The following is a 20,776-nucleotide window of genomic DNA, read 5'->3' as shown; positions in this document are numbered from 1 at the left end:
TGCAGCATTTTAAAAATGCAGTAGCCTTGAAATCCATTCAGCTTTTGCACCATGCGACTTACCAGCAGTTCCTGCGCACACAAACATACTGTGTTTTTAAAAGCATGGCCTAAACATCTAAAAATGCAGAAAAAAGTTTGCTGGTGTAGGAACTGCAGGTAAGTCACATGGTGCAAAAGCAGAATGGACAGACAGTGCGGGCACTTTTAACCCTTTTTCGGCTGCTAGCGGGGCTTAAAAGTGTGCCACTATTGGCTGAAAAGCGCTGCAAAAATGATGGTAAAGCGCTACTAAAAATAGTCACGTTTTACCACCGATGCCTGGCGCTTTGCCGGCAGTATAGCCGCGCTGCGCCATCGATTTCATTGGGTAGGAGTGGTTTAGGAGCGGTGATTACACTGCTCCAAAGATGCGGCTAGCAGGACTTTTTTCACCGTCCTGCCAGCGCACTGCTCCAGTGTGAAAGCCCTCCGGCTTTCACACTGGAGTGAAAGGGGCCAGATTTTTTCAGTCGCTATTTTTAGCGCTGTAGCACCCGAAAAACACCCCAGTGTGAAAGGGGCCTAAGTACGGTATGCCATGTGCTATAAATCGTGCGCTGTGTGCTCTCCTGAGGCCTCACTCAGCCTGCAGCTGCTCAACTTTCTAGTTCTATATAACACACACAGACATCCATGGCATGGGAATAGGGGAAGTGGGAGCCAGCTCAGCCAGGGGAGGAGAAAACACATTACCTTGTTGTCCTGGGCTGGAAAGATCAGCTCTGATTCTCAGCCTCAGCTCAATTCTCCACACAGTTACAGTTGTCTTCACTTCAGGCAGCAGGCTTCAGTGCACTCCACTCCGCGCTGCTGGCCAACTCCTCCTCTGTTCCTCCGATCAGGAACACAGAACTGCAGGCATGGCAGTGGGAGGGGCCAGAGCGTCAGTGGAGCTCAAGGCCGCGGCCCGCTCCTCAAACAAAATAATAAGGCACTGTGAGCGCCCTGCACGCAGCTAACATGCAGCGGCAGCGCTGATTTGCGGCCAGCGCGCGGGGTTAACGGGCAGCTCTGCTTAGGGCCCTGGGCAGCTGCCCCGTTTGCCCTGCGCTAAAGACGGCCCTGGTCTGAAGGAACAGACAAAAGGCCTAAGCCTGACAACAGAGCAGTGATGCTGCAAGACGACAGGAGGACTAATACCAGTTTGTTTTTGAAGTAATGTTGGAAACCCCTGCATGGAAAATCTTGGTGTAAAGGACGTTTCTTTATAGGAAAAGTGGGAGAAGCAAGCCCTGAGCTACAGATCTGGTGAGTGGACTGTGTCCTTGATGCTCAACCCTCAGTGCAAATCTTCAGAAGTGGAGTCTCTCTCATGCTTGCCGAAAAAAAGGGGGTTCTGCTGTAATGAACTGTTGGCTCTGTGCTACATGAGGCCACTGAAAAGTACATTGTATGTCCAAGGATGGAGAGTCAGCAGTTGGGAAACCAGTAATTTCACCGCCAATGTAAGGGGTATCCTTCCCCATTCCCCTGATGAATGAATTTCCAAAAGGGGTTCCTCAAGACTTGAAGATGATTTTGGGGTAAAAGGGTTGATGAAAGTTGATATAGTGCACAGAAAGTGGCAACACGGGCGCCAGAATGCACACCATGCCCATGTACATGCAGGCCTGTACCTACAAATATGCTGCCATAATATGACTCATTTTTCCCAAGACTACACTGTTGGTGTTTCCCCATCACCATCCCATGGACTAAGCGTGATATAATGGTGACATACGGGGTGAGATTCCTCATCCTGCTGTCATTCATCATTGAATTAAATTATAGATAAAGGAAGAAAAAAAAAAACCTTCACATACAAAAACAATTTTATTGAAATGTTAAATTCTTTACAAGAAAATGTATTGTAGAGCTTCGGAGAGCATCACGGTTATCCTCTGATTCCTCAGAGGTGAGGACTTCTCAGAACCCTAAACCTTCGGATGATTCAGAGGAAGGCAAAAAACCCCCTCAGATGGGCTCCAAAGGGGAAACAAATTCCTTCCTGGACCCCCTAAGGTGATCGGATAGTCCCTGAATCATCAGTCTAGAGTGACCAGTTCATCTCCCTGTAAAATGCTTGACTTTCTATACTGTTTAAGACAATATAGGTCAGAACATACATTCTATTTCTCATCAACATATTACACTCGGGTCAAGTCCTGGGGAAAAAAAAAAAAAAAAGTGTGGGAACCCCCACCCAAGATCCACTCCCCCACCAAAATAAAAATGATACGCTCATATGCATATATATTTCACAGAAAATACAGTGCAACGTTTTATTGTAAAGTGCCAGTTTACAAAAACAAAATAAGTTAACTTGTCAAACTAACAGAATAAATCACCACAAGAATGGAGGGGGACATGGAGGAAAACTGAAGGGGGACAGCAGCAGCAGAACGGAGGGCGAGTGGGGCACAGCAGCAGCAGCAGAACGGAGGGCGAGTGGGGCACAGCAGCAGCAGCAGAACGGAGGGCGAGTGGGGCACAGCAGCAGCAGCAGAACGGAGGGCGAGTGGGGCACAGCAGCAGCAGCAGAACGGAGGGCGAGTGGGGCACAGCAGCAGAACGGAGGGCGAGTGGGGCACAGCAGCAGCAGCAGCAGAACGGAGGGCGAGTGGGGCACAGCAGCAGCAGCAGAACGGAGGGCGAGTGGGGCACAGCAGCAGCAGCAGCAGAACGGAGGGCGAGTGGGGCACAGCAGCAGCAGCAGCAGAACGGAGGGCGAGTGGGGCACAGCAGCAGCAGCAGCAGAACGGAGGGCGAGTGGGGCACAGCAGCAGCAGAACGGAGGGCGAGTGGGGCACAGCAGCAGCAGCAGAACAGAGGGCGAGTGGGGCACAGCAGCAGCAGCAGAACAGAGGGCGAGTGGGGCACAGCAGCAGAACGGAGGGCGAGTGGGGCACAGCAGCAGCAGCAGAACGGAGGGCGAGTGGGGCACAGCAGCAGCAGCAGCAGAACGGAGGGCGAGTGGGGCACAGCAGCAGCAGCAGCAGAACGGAGGGCGAGTGGGGCACAGCAGCAGCAGCAGCAGAACGGAGGGCGAGTGGGGCACAGCAGCAGCAGCAGAACAGAGGGCGAGTGGGGCACAGCAGCAGCAGCAGAACAGAGGGCGAGTGGGGCACAGCAGCAGAACGGAGGGCGAGTGGGGCACAGCAGCAGCAGCAGAACGGAGGGCGAGTGGGGCACAGCAGCAGAACGGAGGGCGAGTGGGGCACAGCAGCAGCAGCAGAACGGAGGGCGAGTGGGGCACAGCAGCAGCAGAACGGAGGGCGAGTGGGGCACAGCAGAATGCTTTGTCAGGGTCTTGAGAATAGCACAGATGAAGGCGTCATATAAATTCTACAAAGAAAGCATTAATATAATCACATCATATGATGTAAATACGTAATGATGCAAATGGCATAGAAGTGTTGACTAATGGTCTATACATACATGTATGACAAATATGTATATTGTGATATTTGGGGGTTATTTAGCCTCTGTGTAGAGCACACCAGTGCGTAGAGTCCATGCCAGTTATGCCATTTAAGGGCTTGTTGGCCCACTTTTATTAAAAGTAAACAAGTCCCATAACAGGAGGGTTCAGCTTCACAGTAGTAACAAACAAATAGACAGAAAAAGTACCAAGCCACCTGGCTCTCCTCAGCAATACTGACGTTTAGGCTTTACCCTTCAGCCACATAACAGATCTCGTACAAGGACTGTACCTCTTTTGATCTTCCTTACTGCTCAGCCCACAGCTTTGGGCCTTCTGACTACACCATGCAGACATGCATGCTTCTCCCTTGCTTGCCTGGACTCCTCGGGAGGGTGGAGCCCAGAACCATCGTCAGGTGTCTAGAAATAGACCAACACACCCCTGACCAGTCAGTGTGCTGGTGAATCCCAAAATCTGGACCCAGGACTGGGGATTTCATCCCACCCGGATCACTACGAAATCCCCGGGCTCCAGATCCCAAAACAGATTTCAGTAAATAATGAGGAAACTGAAAAGTCAGTTTCCTCCTAATGTTGCAAGCTCCCTGGAGCCCCTCAACCCGCCAGGTTGAAAATGATGGGTCCATACACTGGTGGGGTAACACACACACACACACACACACACACACACACACACACACACACACACACACACACACACACACACACACACACACACACACACACACACACACACACACACACACACACACACACACACACACACACACACACAGCAACAAAAAACAACATCTAACATATTGACTGTATATATCCCCTGGTGTGCAGTCATATTTTGCGCCTGGTGTGTCTAAATACCACAATTAAATGGAACTGTCTAGGTAACATTATCATTATTTATTCACTTTATCCTGATAAGGTATTTTATAATTCTTTTTATTGAATTTTTTTATCTAGGTTCCATTTATAGGCCCGACCCTCCCCAAAGGCGTTTTTATCCCTCCGGTATTTTTTCTCTTTTTTTGATTTAGAATGGTTTTACCAAAAACTTCCAAATGCTCTTTCAATTTCTTTTCAAGAGCCGCGTATTCTTCATGATTTTTTTAATGGAGAGAGTCGGCATATAGTTAACCAATTTTTATATCCATAGTTTCTAATTGTTGTTGATATTCATTGTTCAAAAAACATACTGTTATTGTTACAAAATCATTTAGTTTAATTTCCCAATAGTTTTTTTAGATCTTTTGTAATGTTATCCAAGATAGGAAATATCTGGATCCTCACATCAGGGAAGATATAAATCCCATTGGTTTATCTCAGTGATTGAATATGCCACTATACTTTATAACATTGCAATTTTGATTCCTTGTAGATAGTGATATAATATCCCTGATGAAGATTCATTGAATATTACCACTACTCGGAACCACCTGTTTGTACTGGTGGTTACTGAATCATGTAGTAGGCAGTATCACTTTCAATTTTCCTTAATATGCAATGTTCTTTTTAACCACTTTGCACCGGGTGGACATCCTGGGACGTCCCTGACTTTCCAGGGGGTATATCTGAATGATGCCTGAGGTTACATACATCATTCAGATATCGGCATTTTCAGCTGGCGATTCCCTGCACCAAAAGAACGGTCATAGCGGCTGTTCTGCAGCTTGATCGTTCTTAGGGGCGGCGGGAGGGGACGTCCCTCCCTCCAGTGCTTCTACCGACTCACCGCTTCCATCGGTGAGTCGGACACAGGATCCACCAGCCCCCGGATAATGATCATAGAGCTTTTTCGGTGGACCAGATGTTATGACGTCACGCTCGGCCTCTGCATTCAAATAATGGCGCCGCCTCGGCTGGGAAGCCGTGATCGTTTTTTTTGTTTTTTATTTTTTATTTTAGGCTTTTCCGCCTAGAGGTGAGATTTGGGGTCTTATTGACCTCCCCATATCTCACTGTAAATAGGTCCGATCATGCCATATTCCTATTACAAGGAATGTTTACATTCCTTGTAATAGAAATAAAAGTAATCAGATTTTTTTTTTTTTTAAGTGTCAAACTAAAAAAAAAAAAAGAAGTAAAATTAACAATAAAAAATAATAATAATTAAAGCGCCCCTGTCCCCGTGAGCTCGTACGCAGAAACGAACACATACGTAAGTCCCGCCCACATATGAAAACGGTGTGCAAACCACACATGTGAGGTATCGCCGCAAACATTAGAGCGAGAGAAATAATTCTAGCCCTAGACCTCCTCTGTAACGCAAAACATGTAACCAGCAAAAAAATTTTAAAGCGTCGCCTATGGGGATTTTTAAATACCAGAGTTTGACGCCATTCCACGAGCACGTGCAATTTTGAAGCGTGACATGTTGGGTATCTATTTACTCGGCGTATCTTCATATTTCACATTATGCAAAAAAATTGGGCTAACTTTACTGTTTTTTTTTTTTTTTTTTTAAAAGCATTTTTTCTGAAAAAACGTGTTCGAAAAATTGCTGCGCAAATACCGTGCGAGATAAAAAGTTGCAACGACCGCCATTGTATTCTCTAGGGTCTTAGCTAAAAAAAAAAATAGATAATGTTTGGGGGTTCTATGTAATTTTTTAGCAAAAAAAAAAAATATGAATTTTACATGTAGGAGAGAAATGTCAGAATTGGCCTGGGCGCGAAGTGGTTAAATACCATGTATAATGTTTACAATATGTTGAAATCCAATGAATTTGTTTATGTTTATAATAAAATCATTTTTATTAAAATCTAATAGAGAGAACAGAAGCCAGTTTTGGGCCATGTCTGAGAATTTGCATAATTTTTGACGACAAGTTTTTCAACTATACCCGGATGTCGATTGCAAGGCAAGTATGCTGTATGTGGTTCTACACATATGAACTAGACTATTTGTCCTATTTATTTTTTATTTTTTAGGCTCCATATCTTTTGATATATTCTGTATCATTTTTTAGCAGAATTGGTTGTTATCTACCTAATGCCGACCATCCACTCTTATCAATATTACTGGGGTGATCGGTGAATTTGCATGCATCACCCCAGCAGAAACCCTTCAATTAGAGGCATCATATTTGAATAGGGTACGCTTACAGCGCTAGTGTGTGTGTGTGTGTGTAGCTACAAATGGCAGATATTTCTTATTTAGAATATAGTAAATTACCTTTTTTATTTTACAGTTTTGATTAATTGCTTTGTCTGGTTTACATCCATCTGGAGCGACAGAACACATCATATAGGAGGAGCATCTCACCTACTGATTATTACACTATGGTAAACTATCTTTATTTTTGATGCACATTAGTATTATATTTGCAACATTCTAGTAAAGTCCAGCTCATTTGTCTGGGCTTCTCCAACGGGTCACATGAGTGCAATTCTTTAGCACTCCTGCGCCCCCTTTTCAGTGCAGAGTGAGCAGAAGTCCACTTTGTGCAGACGTCACCAAGATCCAGGGCAGGACTTAGGGTGGTGGGGGCCCCTGGGCTTGAGTCACTTTCGGGCCCTAACTTCTATACATTACCATATTTATAGGCGTATAACACGCGCCGGCATATAACACACACCCCAAGTTTAGGAGGGAAGTTTAAGGAAAAAAACTTACATTTAAATGCCCATCAATGCAGCCTTATCAGTGTCCATCTGCAGCCTTGCCCATCCATCTGCAGCCTTGCCCATCCATCTGCAGCCTTGTCAGTGTCATTTGCAGCCTTATCAGTGTAGCCTTGTCATTTGCAGCCTTGCCCCAGTGTAATTTGCAGCCTTATTATTGCAGTCTTGAAGTTTAAAAATGGCGCAGACTCTGTATCTCGGTGGCTCTTGGGTCCTCTCGCAGTCCCGAGCGGAGCCGAGAGTACTCTGCTCGGCTCACAGTCACGCTCAATCCCTGTGTTATGTCCATCATAGGGCAGGACTGGGCGTGACTGTGAGTGGAGCCAAGCTGAGTACACTTGGCTATGTATCTCAGCGGGGCCCCCTATTGGAAGGGGCCCATGGGCTTGAGCCCAGTCAAGCCCAATGGTAAGTCCTGCCCTGCCAAGATCAGTTGAGACAGCGCATCATCCTGACTTCCGAAGTTCATTTGCCACCAGCTGCCTGGACTGACGACAGTCGCAGCCTCTCAGCAAGCTGCTCTCCACCCCTCCACATCTCAGCGCTCCAATGAGCATGGGGGGAGCAGAGCAGGAGAGCAGCTGACTGACAGACAGCAGCTCTCATCTTGGGGAGGGGAGAGAACAGAGACATTGACGATGTATGTTGACTCAGTTCTGTGTGAAGAAACAGCAGTGGACAGATGTATCATTGCTGCGGTGTTGTATCCACCTAGGTAAGTATGATTCTTCCAAAAAAAAAAAAAAAAACATACTGTTGAATAAATATTGCAACATTTAGCACACAAACATTTATTAGTTTTTGAAAAAAACTTAGATTTTTAATATTACTGGATATATTTAAGCAATATATCTTAAAAACAGATTTTTTTTTTTAACCACTTGCTTACTGGGCACTTAAACACCCTTCCTGCCCAGACCAATTTTCAGCTTTTGGTGCTCTCACACTTTGAATGACAATTACTCAGTCATGCAACACTGGACCCAAATGAATTTTGTGTCCTTTTTTTCCCCACAAATAGAGCTTTCTTTTGGTGGTATTTGATCACCTCTGGGGTTTTTATTTTTTGCGCTATAAATGAAAAAAGACCGAAATTTTTGAAAAAAAACGCATTTTTCTTTGTTTCTGTGGTAATATTTTGCAAATTATAAATTTTTTTTCATAAATTTTGTCCACAATTTATACTGCTACATATCTTTGGTAAAAATAACCCACATTAGTGGATATTATTTGGTCTTTGTGAAAGTTAGAGAGTCTACAAGCTGTGGTGCGAATCATAAAAAATTGATCACACCTGATATACTGGTGGCCGATCTCATTTCTTGCGACCAGAACAAGTCAGGAAAGTACAAATACCCCCCAAATACCCCCTTTTTTGAAAGTAGACATTCCAAGGTATTTACTAAGATGCATGGTGAGGTTTTTGATGTTGTCATCTTTTTCCCACAATTCTTTGCAAAATGAAGATTTTTTTTTTTCTCACAAAATTTTCAATGTAATAGGTTATTTCTCTCACATGGCATGTGTATACCACAAATGACACCCCAAAATACGTTCTGCTACTCCTGAGTATTGCGATACCAAATATGTGAGACTTTTACACAGCCTGGCCACATACAGAGGCCCAATATTGAAATAGCACCATCAGGCGTTCTAGGAGCATAAATTACACATTTCATTTCTCAACCACCTATTACACTTTTGAAGGCCCTGGAGCACCAGGACAATGGAAATGCCCACAAAGGGACCCCATTTTGGAAAGCTAATACCCCAATGTATAATCTATGAGGCATAATGAGTCGTTTGAATGGTTCATTTTTTTTTCCAGAAGTTTTGGGAAAATGTGGAAAAAAAAATGAAAACGAATTTTTTTTTACGCAAAGTTGCCCATTTATAAGATATTTCCAACACATAGCATGTACATAGCAAAAATGACACCCCAAAATACGTTCTACTACTCCTCCTGAGTATAACGATACCAAATGTGTGAGACTTTTACACAGCTTGGCCACATACAGAGGCCCAACATGCAAGGAACACCATCAGGTGTTCCAGGGACAGATAGCATGCACATACCAAGAATTACACCCCAAAATACATTCTGCCGAGAAAAGAGTAAACAAAAGATTACCTGTGGTTTTAGCAGTGCAGTTGTCCACAGGATGATAGCACTGGTCCAGGCAGCAGGCAGGGACTTGGTCAGCAAAAGTGAACACAATTTTCCAGGCAACAGGCAGGTATACTGTCCATAGTCAATATTGGCAGCAGGCAGGGATACTGTCCATATACAGTCCAAGGTCAGTGCAGGCAGAGATTGTCAGCATTGCCAAAATATTGGTCGTGGTAGTAGGCAGGAACATGGTCCATCCATGTGGTGTGGTCAGTTCATGCGACAGGCAGAGGCATGATGGTAGGGCCTTGTTCAGGACAGAATGGGGATAGGGGTAGAGGCTTCTCCCACCCAAATCTCTTTGAAGCCTCCGAGTCTCCAGACCCTAATCTAGGAATGAGAAAACAAAGGAAATTGTCTTCTTCATCCAAAAAAAAAAACTATTCTGGAGCCCCTCACATATGTGAGACCCCTGTTATGAATCCCACTAGTCCACTGAGAGGGTACAAGATCAGTCCAAGAGGCAGGCAAAAGGCATGGTCAAACAGTCCAGGGTCAGTTCCAGATCAGGCAGAGGTATGTACAGAATCAGTAGGCAGAAGCGTGGTCGAATAACAAGCCAGGGTCAGTTACAGAGCAAGCAGAGGCATAAGGGGTTTGAAGGTAAATGGCAGGAAGTGAGGGTTATGGTTACCATACTTCACTAATAATTCACTGAAATATGGTAACGGCGGAAACAGTCACCTTGCTTTCTATGGAGGTTGCGGAACAGGGGTAAACTGGTATAAAAATTGTCCACATACAGATGGTAGCCTTTCTCCAGGAGTGGGTTTATGAGTTCCCAAACAACTTTTCCACTCGATCCGATGTATTCGGGGCAATTAGGGGGATGTAGCTGGCTGTCCTTCCCTTCGTATACCATGAAGGAATATGTATACCCTGTGGCTCGGTCACACAACTTATACATCTTCACTCCATAGCGGGCCCTTTTGGAGGGAATAAATTGCTTTAGCCCCAGCCTGCCAGAAAATTTTATCAGGGACTCATCCACACATATGTGTTGGTCTGGGGTAAACAACTGGGGGAAAATCTGAGAAAAATAATTTATTAGTGGCCGAATTTTGTAAAGTTTATCAAAATTTGGGTCATTCCGGGGAAGGCACTGGGTATTGTCATTAAAGTGTAGGAATCTCATTATCGTTAGATATCTGGTCCGGGGCATTATTGAGGAAAAGATGGGCATGTGATAGATGGGGCGGGATGACCAATATGCACGTATTTCATTTTTATTGTTTAGTCCCATACAAAATGTGAGGCCCAAAAATTTTTTAAACTCCTCCACTGTTAGGGCTCTTCACTCGTAGGGACGGGCATAAGAGGATGTTGGGTTGCTTTCAATAAATTGTTGGGCATATAGGTTGGACTGGACCACAATGGATTCAATCATGTCCTCTGTAAAAATTAGGTGGAAAAAGTCCATCAGGGAAAAATTTTGTGTGTCCACCTGGACTCCTGGGTTGGCAGTGATAGGGGGAACGTTGGCTTCTCCTGAGTTAGGAGGAAGCCACAAGGGGTTCTGGAGGGAATAGGGAAGGCTGGCATGGGACCTAACCCTTTGGGGCCGAGTTGACACCCCACTGGTACGTGGCCTTTGCCGAGGTACTGTGGTGCCGGTGGATGGCACTGGGTTGCCGGTGGATGGCTCTGCGGTGCTGGTGGATGGTACCGCCTCCTCACCAGTGCGCCTTCGTCTGACGGGCGGACTATCATCTTCCTCCTCTGAGGCTGTCATGGTACCGCTGCTGAGGACAGGCTCGTAGTCCACGTCAGAGTCACAATCTGAATATGAGGAGGAATCCGAAGCGGAAACCTCCCCGTTGCTCTCATCGGCTGCAAGGATATCATATGCCTCCTCAGCTGAATACAATCTTTGTGACATTTTTATTGATCACAAATGGCACTGACAGGCGACGCTGATGTGGCAGGTGACACTGACAGCACTGATCACAGGTGACACTGACGACACGTGGCACTGACAACACGTGGCACTGGAGGCAGATGGCACTGGAGGCAGATGGGACTGGCAGATGTGGCTGGCAGATGGCACTGGGGCTGGCACTGGCAGATGACACTGGCTATTTGCTCTGGCTAATTGCTCTGGCAAATGGGGCTGGCACTGGCGCTGGCAGGTGGCACTGGCAGGTGGCACTGGCACTGACGGATGGCGCTGGCAGGTGGCACTGGCGGCACTGGGGCTGACAGCACTGGCAGGTGGCACTGGCGGCACTGGGGCTGGCGGCACTGGGGCTGGCGGCACTGGCGGCACTGGGGCTGACGGCACTGGGGCTGGCAGGTGGCACTGGCAGGTGGCGCTGGCAGGTGGCACTGGCGGCACTGGCACTACTGGCAGATGGCACAGATGGCACTGGGCTGACAGATGGCACTGGGCTGACAGTTGGCACTGGCACTGGGGCTGACAGATGGCACTGGGCTGACAGTTGGCACTGGCACTGGGGCTGACAGATGGCACTGGGGCTGACAGATGTTAGTCACAGTAATGAATTAACAGGATAACACTCACAGATCCTCTCTCTCCTCACACGCTGTCTGTGTGAGGAGAGAGAGACACGGCAATGGGAGATGATCTCATTTGAGATCATCTCCTATTGGCAGCTGCGATCGCGCTGTGAACGGCCGCTTTGATTGGCCGTTCACGGCGATCTGTATTCGCCTGTCTCCGGGAGACACGGCGGATACAAAACTTCCGCGATGCGCGCCCCCGGCGGCGCGCATTGCGGAAATAAACAAAAGGACATCCAGGGACGACCGCCCGGACGAACCCACCTGCTCTACGGCCGTCATTCGGCTATAGGGCGGGCGTAGAGCAGGTTAATTATTTTTAATGCCACTGGACTCCAGTACCACCTCATTGTTACTTTGTAGTTTCGTTCTTGATGTTTTAACGCCGTTGAGGTTTTGTGTATTATTCCTAAAAAAAAATTCCTTTCTTCTTCTGCAATTATCTCTCCTAGTTCTTCTTCCCACTTTCTTATTCCTGTTAAGTCTCTAATATCTCCTGTGGGTAACAGCGATACATATATTTTAGATAGTTTATTATTATAATTCTGCTCCTTTAATATTATCTGCTCAAATTTAGTTAATGGTCTATTTATTAAACTTTTATTTGTTTCAATAAATGTTTCTAGTTGATGATATTGTAACCAATGTTTTTTTTCTTTCTAATCCAAGATCACTTAAACTAGGCATATTTCCATCCACCAGGATCTGGACCAATCTTATATTCTCCATCTTGTTCCATTTCAAATAGCTAACGCTTTCCACTGCTGGCTTAAATTCCGGGTTGGACATCAATGGGGACAAGGGTCCAGTCCTGGAGGATAGCTTTCCTTTTTTCAGCACCGCATCACATATTTTTAAAGTAGCTCTCGCGAAGATTGGCAGTTCTTCTTTTTTTTTTTCCCCTTTAATTCAGGTCTTATCCATGGCAAGAATTTTAGCTGTGTACCCGCAAAATATCCTCTTCCAGCATTACCCATTGTTTATTTTTACTATCATGTTGCCAATTTATAATTCTAACCAATGATGCCGCTTGCATATATTTTAAAAAATCAGGTAATGCCAAACCTCCATTTTCTTTTGTTCTAGTTAGTGTTTCTCTTTTTATTCGGGAGTTTTTTTTTTTTTTGCCCATATAAAACTACTTATAGCCTTCCTTAGATCTATCATTATCCTCTTAGGTGGAGCGATAGGTAACGTTTGGAATACATATAAAATCTTCGTCAATAATTCAATTTTTACTATATTTATTCTCCCTAACCATGAGGCGTGTTATTTTTTCGTATTTTTGCAATTGTTTTATTACTTTACGTATAATCACATTATGATTGAGTTCCTGTATCTGCTTCAAATCCTTTGGGATCATAATGCCCAAATATTTAATCATCTCTTTCTGCCATTTAAACGGGAAATCTTTTTGTAAAAGTAGTTGCATTTCTTCTTCTAAAGTAATATTTATCATTTCTGATATATCGTAATTTACCTTGAAGTTACTTAATTCCCCGAATCTATCAAGTTATTTTATTATATTAGGGATTGTTATAATAGGGTTTGTTATATATAGTAATAAATCATCAGTGTATACTGCCAGCTTATAATCCTTATCTTTAATTTTAATCCCTTGTATGTCTTTTTTTTTCCTTATTGCATTAATTAGGTGTTCCATTACTATTATATATAATAAAGGGGATAGGGGGCACCCTTGACGAGTCCCGTTTGATACCTTTATATACTCTGAAAACATGCCATTTATTCTTACTTTGACTCTTGAATTGGCATATAATTCTGCCTAGCATCCTAGGACCCAGTCCTATCTGTAATAATGCCTCCTCTAAGAACCGCCATCCCACCCTATCAAAAGCTTTCTCGGCATCTATAGTTAATAAACGGGCTGGGATGCCGGCTCTCTGAACATGCTCCATCAGCGTGCATGTCTTTTTTATATTATCCCTGGTTTCTCGCCCCTTTTATAAATCCTGTTTGATCTAGCTTTATATATTCCGGCATTCTTGGAGTTAAACTATTAGAAATAATTTTTGAATATAATCTAATATCAATATTTGTTAATGAAATAGGGCGAAAGTTTTTTACTTAATGTATGGTCTTTTTCTGGTTTTGGGATAAGTATAATATTAGTATAATATTAGCTTCTGTACTGTGGTACAAAAGTTTGCGTTTTTGGTTATGGAATTATATGTTTTTTCAAGTAAAGGTATAATTACATTTTGAAATTGTTTATAAAACCTTGCTGTGTAGCCGTCTGGTCCTGGGCTCTTTCCCAGGGCCATTTCGGTTATTGCCTGTTGTATCTCTTCCCTTGAGATTTTTTCTTCCATTTCCTCAATTACTTCTCTAGAGAATCTAGGCAAAGCTGTTTCATTAACATATTTTCGAATCTCTTCCGCCCTTTGCTCTTTTTTATTTTCCTGCTGTATTTCTATATTAGTTTATCATAATAGTTTTGTAATGGTTTTTATGATTTCAATTGGGTCGTATGTTATTTCCCCATTTGTTTTTAAAATCTTTACTATAGATGTTGTGGACTGTTGATCCCTCAATGTTTTTGCTAATAGTTTCCTCCGTTTTATTTCCGTGTTGGTACCATTGTGTTCTGTTCTTGTCCCTTATACGAAGAGACTCTTCATCAAGCACGGCTTGCAGCTCAATTCTTTTATCTTTTTTAAGAGTATATTATCCTCTGACTTCATATTCTGTTTGTGTTTACCTTCCAATCTCCCAATTTCCAGCAACAGTTGAGTTTTCTTTTGCTCTTTTTCCCTTTTTAACCTACATCCGTGCTTGACGAACAGTCCTCTTAGCACGCATTTTAAAGTTTCCCACTGCATGGGGGGTGAGGTATCATCTTTATCATGAATTAACTGAAATTCCTTTATCTCTCGCTCAATATCCTCCACACATTTTTTATCTTTTAAGCAGGTTATCATTCAGACTCCACTTTCCTCTTGTTTTTTTATATTCCGTTATTTCTAATTCTAGATATATCGGTGCGTGATCTGACCATAAAAATCCTCCTATGTTTGTTGTTGGATTCATCAATAGCCCATTTTGATTCAAGAAAAAATAATCTATCCTATGATGAGTCATGAATATTTGAGTAGTATGTGTAGTTCTTTTCCTTTTTGATATTGTGCTCTCCATATATCAATCATTTTATATTTATCTAGTAGTTCTTTAAATTCTTTTAGTTGTTTATTTTTTATTTTTTTTAGTTACTCCCGAAATTCGTTTTTATTTATTTCGTTTTTCGTTCAAAAATTTGCATTCGTCCGAAAATCCACATGAATTAGTCGAATCTGTCTTTGAAGGCTTATGGTGTCTGTCGAATGGATAAAGACGTTTCGACGGAGCTGCTAAATTCTATATAGCCTATAGGCGGAGCATTTGATTCCGGAAATGCTACGATTGCAGCGTCGTACAGTTTCGACGATCCCGTCGAATATTATTATAAACGTGTATGTTTTAAGTTGCTTTGTCGAATCTGCGTCGTTCATGTTGAATAAATGCTCTACGTGCGTCTCCGCCGCAGCGTCCAGGTGGTCAGTGTCGAATAGAGTGGAGAGTGAAAATGGCGGCAACAGAAGCTAATGTGAGCGAGATGGAGGCAGTGTCACAGGAGGAGGAAGTTCCTGGGTCATCTACTGTGGCAGCAGGGACAAAGCAGCGCAGGAGGGGGAAACAAGCTGCATCCAGCAGGAAGCGCAACAGTACGTGGACTCCTATTGAGTTCCAGGTCCTCATAAGGGAAACGCTTCTTTGCTGGATGCAGCTGTGTGGCCCCCACTCCAGGGAGTCCACGCCTGAGTGGAAGAAGCGCAAGTGGGAGGAGATCTCCAAGAAAGTGGGAGGAGATCTCCAAGAAAGTGGGAGGAGATCTACAGACACCAGCCTGACCCGACTGCCTGCCGGAAAAAATTCAGCGACATAAAACAGTAAGTAACGTGTCTGATTTAAAAAAAAATTTTTTTTTACATTTTAACCACTTCAGCCCCGGAGGATTTGGCTGCCAAATTACCGTGCCAATTTTAGCGATTCGGCACTGTGTCGCTTTAACTGAAAAATTGCGCGGTCGTGTGACGTGGTTCCCAAATAAAATTGGCCTTTTTTCCCCACAAATAACGCTTTCTTTTTTTTTCTACTTTTTGCTATATAAGTATCCCCCAAAAAAATATAAAAAAATGTTTTTCCTCAGTTTAGGCCGATACGTATTCTAATACATATTTTTGGTTTGCGCAAAAGTTATAGCATTCCTGATTTCTTGCACCGGGGCCCTGAGGTTTCTAGTTACGCCTCTGGTGTCCAGTCACGCCTTTCAGCTTTCCCCCCACCAGAATACACAGTAGATAGTTACAGCAGGGGTTAACCATACAGCCCTCAACAGTTCACAGGGCATAGGTTGAAGGCTTGCAATCATGAGGGCAACAGTTAACTGGACAGAGGTTCACAGGCTGAGGCTAGTGCAATCACAAGGGGCAACAGTTCAAAGAGCAGGCATCATTTCCAGGGCTTGAGTAACATGGCAGCAGGGTAGATTACTCACACCGGTGACTTCAGACAATTGCAGATGGTCATGAAACAGGCGGTGTCATTGTTATGCAGTAATTTTCCTCTGTTTGCTTACCTCCCCTCATGTGTTCAGACTAAGAGGCCAGCCACTTCCTCTAAGCATGGCTCAACCACTATCCAAGTATTCATTGTGTGTTTGGCTTCCTGGTTCCTGCTTGCTGTGTGCTCTACGTTTTTCTCTGTTACTGACCTTGGCGTGTTCTCAACGATTCCTGTCTGCTTGTGACCTTGACTTTTTGGCATATCCCCGACCATCCCTGTCTGCCTGTGACCCTGAACCTTTGGCATGTACTCTGTTGTTCCTGTCTGCTAGTTGCCCTGACCTCTGCCTTATCCCCTTACTATCATTGTCGTCCCAGCCTGCTGCTTCCTTCTCCTGTAGTCTACTGTGAGCGTGAGCTGTGAGACCCTAGGGGCCCGCGATCTGGAGCCAGACTGCAGCGAAGTCCATCCTCACCACCGGAGGCTCTGATGAACACCCGCTGGCTCTTAGACTCCGTGCCCTGGGGAATCTATGCTCCAGCTCCCATTGGGATCTGTGTTAGTGATCCTGTAGACCTGTGTCCTGAATCTCCCTGGGTACAATCCGCAGCAGTCAGTCCTAAGCTCCACTACCTAGCGGTGCACTTCTGACTTCTATGGAGTGCATCTGTCACCTGGTCTCAGGTGACCTGACAGGCGGAGGATCAGAGAGGGCCCTGGTGTCCCCAGGGTCAGAGATGGCAAATAGGAGGGCTCATGGGCATCTGGGTGCAGCTCAGCAGTGACCAACTAATCTATCTTGCATAGAATCACGTTTCCAGCTCTATGCTTCTTTGTTCTATGTTGTGTTGGTAACATATTCTGATCCTTGAGTTGACAGTCGCTCCATCAATAATAATCATTGTCTCTTATTTCCAGACCATCATACAAAAATGGTTAAATTAGCACACGTTGCTATTTGTATTTACAAAGACAGCAACACGTGAGCAGTAGCGCCACGTCAAGGCTTCAACCCTTGCTACTGTCCATTCACACAACATTCATTCATGCAATCGCACACACTCTAGTCTCTCTACACATACACAACATTCAATACAAAAAAGGGTGATGGAAGGAATAAAGGGAGTGATTTGGATTGGTTGAAAAAAAGAATTATATTTAAATCTTGGGGTCACACCGAAGAGAACTGCTATTGTCAATGTCAACTTCAAGTGGTAAGAAAATAAAAAAAATGATTTTCCTCAACATTTGGATGGTTCCTCTGAGTCCCATGTATCTTCACATGGTGGCAATGATTCAGGTCTCATAAATTAAGGGTAGGGTAACCCAGCTTGGGGAGGTTAAATTTGAGGAAAGTTATTTGTTCCATCAAATGGGGTGTTAGTTGTGCACGTTGTGGATTAAGGATGTTCCCAGTAATAGAGAAAACTCTCTCACTTTGCACACTGGTTGGAGGACAGGATAGTAGTTTCTGGGCAACCAGGCAAAGACCAGGCCACACACTTTTCTTACCATCCCAATAGGTCAAAGGGTCCTCTGTAGGAAGCAAAGGTGCTTCATATAGGTAGGCTCTGACCATTTCAGAGGCACTACTCTTCTCTCGATTACCTGCTGCTTGACCTGCATCCACCAGATTGTCAAGTGCCTCTACCCGACATGCACATGCTCCACTCAGTTGTTTTTGAGTGATGGTGCCAGGCCTTGGAATAGCAGATATTGCAGGTGAATGTTCCAAATCGGCCTCATTCGGCATACCTCTTTGTTGCTGCAAATTATGGACTCTTTCAATTTAGTTTTTCTTTCCAGTAGGAGAGGCTGTTGTTTTTGAGTGCCAGTTTACCTTTTGATCCTGGGATCACACAAGGTAGCCAGCATGAGTTCAGGGCTTTTGCGGACACAGTCATTTAGCCGATCTTTTGAGTTGTCTTGTAGCTTTCTGATGAAAGACGCTACATTGGCATGAAGTGGGCTGCCACAAACAGGCTCACTGTTTTCTAGGAATGATCCCATCTTATCTATGAGATAGGTAAACAAGGGTATGACCTGTCCTAGGCTGGCATTGCTCTGACTCAAGTTTTCCGTCACATTGCGAAAAGGTTTTAAGACAGAAACAAGCTGGCCAATTATACACCAGTCATCACGTCCCAGTGTGGAATCAATCCTAATGCTGTGGTGAGATGATAGATTGTGGATGGCTGTCTTTTGCTCCAAAATGCATTCCAGCATTTCCAGGGTATAGTTCCACGGGGTGCTGACATCTTGTTTCAGGCGATGTATGGGGAGCCCTGATTGTTCTTGCTCCTCCCTCAACAGTTGACTAGCAACTACACTTCGGTGGAAATGCCCTGCAATTTTCCTGCAAAGGTCCAAGATTTGAGCAATCTGGTTGTTTTTCTCCACTGGGATTGCACCCTTGACCACTAAATGCAGTATGTGTGCAGAACAGCGCACACCGACACCTGTCACTCTGCCTGTCACTATGAACCCAACAGAAACATTGGTGACTGCCCGCTCCCCAAACCAATTGGCCAACATCGATCTAATTGCCCGCAATATGTTGGCAGAGCTGTGTCTATCATCACGGACTTCTGTGTGGAGCAGGAAAGCTTGATAGCCCTGCTGGTCTTGAGCTGCAGACCTGCTTCCTGATGAAGTTTGAGCTCTTGCAGTAGTGCCACCACCAACAGGCACAGTGGCCTGCCACCAGTGGGCAGTCAAAGACAGGAAAGCATGTTGACCGCTGGGAGCTGTCCACAAATCAGTGGTCAAATGAATTGTCTGACCCTCAGCTTTGGCCATTTTTTTCCTTTTAATAATGCAACACACGAATGGTATAGTGCTGGAACAATCTTTCTGCTGAAAGTTGTTCGTGCAGGAACAACGTATCGTGGAGCAAGGGCATGCATCAGCTGTTTAAATGGCTCCCCTTCAATCATGCGAAAAGAGGCTCCTCCAACAGCAAGGAATTGGCCAATGAGGCGGGTGATCTTGTTGGCCTGCTGTTTTGACATGCCCTTGGAACTAAAGCCAACAAAACTGTCTAGGGTAGGCTGATGTTGTCCTTGGGAGGATGAGGAGCCTGATTGGGTCTGCAGTGGAACTACTGCACGTGGACGGTTTGTCTTAATTGAACCCTCTCTATGGGCTGTGCTCAGAGTCTGTTATGCTGCTTCCTGCTCTACCATCTTTTTCTGCCTCTGCCCGCAGTAAACTAGAACTGTGGTCATTTTTGAGATGAAGGTTCATAACAGCGTTGGTTAAATGTCCCAACTTTTTACCCCTGCTGACTTGCTTCCCACACAACTTGCACTTTGCAAAGAACCCGCCTTCCAATGTTTGGAAGTATTTCCACACGTTGCTGCGGCGGGATGCAGCCCCTCGACCCTCTTCATCTCTAGTACTAGTAGTAGTATGGGCTGATATAGCTGCAGCAGGTAGCACACCAGTGGTGGAAGCTGTTGCTACTACAGTTACACTTGGTGAACTAGTGCTAATGGCAGGGGTGCTGGGGAGGTCGCTGTTATTATGGAGGAAGAATCCTGTGATAACAGAGGGAGAAGGGGAGTTAGCAGATGAAAAAAGTTAACTGCTACCTGTCCTACTCCTCACGGAATATTCCTCTTGCACATGCTCTACGTCATGCTGCAACTCTTGTGGGGTAAGAGTGTATAAAACGTCTGCAGTGGTTGGGGAAAGAGGAGCATAACATTCAAAAGCATTCTCTTGGGCCAATGAAAAAAGTCTCACGCTGTCTCTGCTGCTGTCTCCCTCACTTCTCCAGGTCCTCCTGTTGCAGCTGCAGTTGGGAGACAGAGAGGCGGAGGTTGTGATTGTCTTTTTCAACGGCTTGGACATAGCTAACCATCTCGTCAAACTTATTTTCAAGTGTGTCTGTACGCTCACCCAGCTGGTTGATCTCCTTTCTCAGTTCCACCGCAAGCTTATTTACCTCGGCCGAGACATTAGTCGTGATCTGTTGAAGTAAAAGGTGCAGCTTGGCGTCCAATTTGGCATCCAAGATAGCAGGGGTAAGAACCCCCTGCGCTGAGGGGGGACCCGGTTCAGGGGCCTGGAGAGCATTAGCCGAGGAGGAGCCAGAGCCCACAGTCCCAAGAGTTGAATCCAGAATGGCGAAGGGATCCGGCGGAGAATGAGAGGGCGCAAGTTGAGATCTGGTGACAAAACGATCCATAATAGGCCCTGTCTGTTGTTGTTCAGGGATATGCTTGTAATGTTCCTGCTGCTGACCGATTTTTCCCATGGGGTGCTTTGGTACTGTAGAGATAAGAAAAGCTTACCCCCGGATCTATTAGTAGCTAGCGTTGTTTAGCGGGGGTTGTGGAGAGTAGATGGGCCCCCTAACTCATTTAGGAGCCACGGAGGTTAAAGTTGATCGTGGTCATAATAATTGCTGGCGACAGGTACAGTCAATGTCAGGAGGC

Source organism: Lithobates pipiens, unplaced genomic scaffold, assembly GCF_037356315.1.
Source record: "Lithobates pipiens isolate NorthernLeopardFrog02 unplaced genomic scaffold, aLitPip1_a1.2 Scaffold_19, whole genome shotgun sequence".
Classification (NCBI taxonomy): domain Eukaryota; kingdom Metazoa; phylum Chordata; class Amphibia; order Anura; family Ranidae; genus Lithobates; species Lithobates pipiens.
This window is presented reverse-complemented; position numbering follows the sequence as displayed.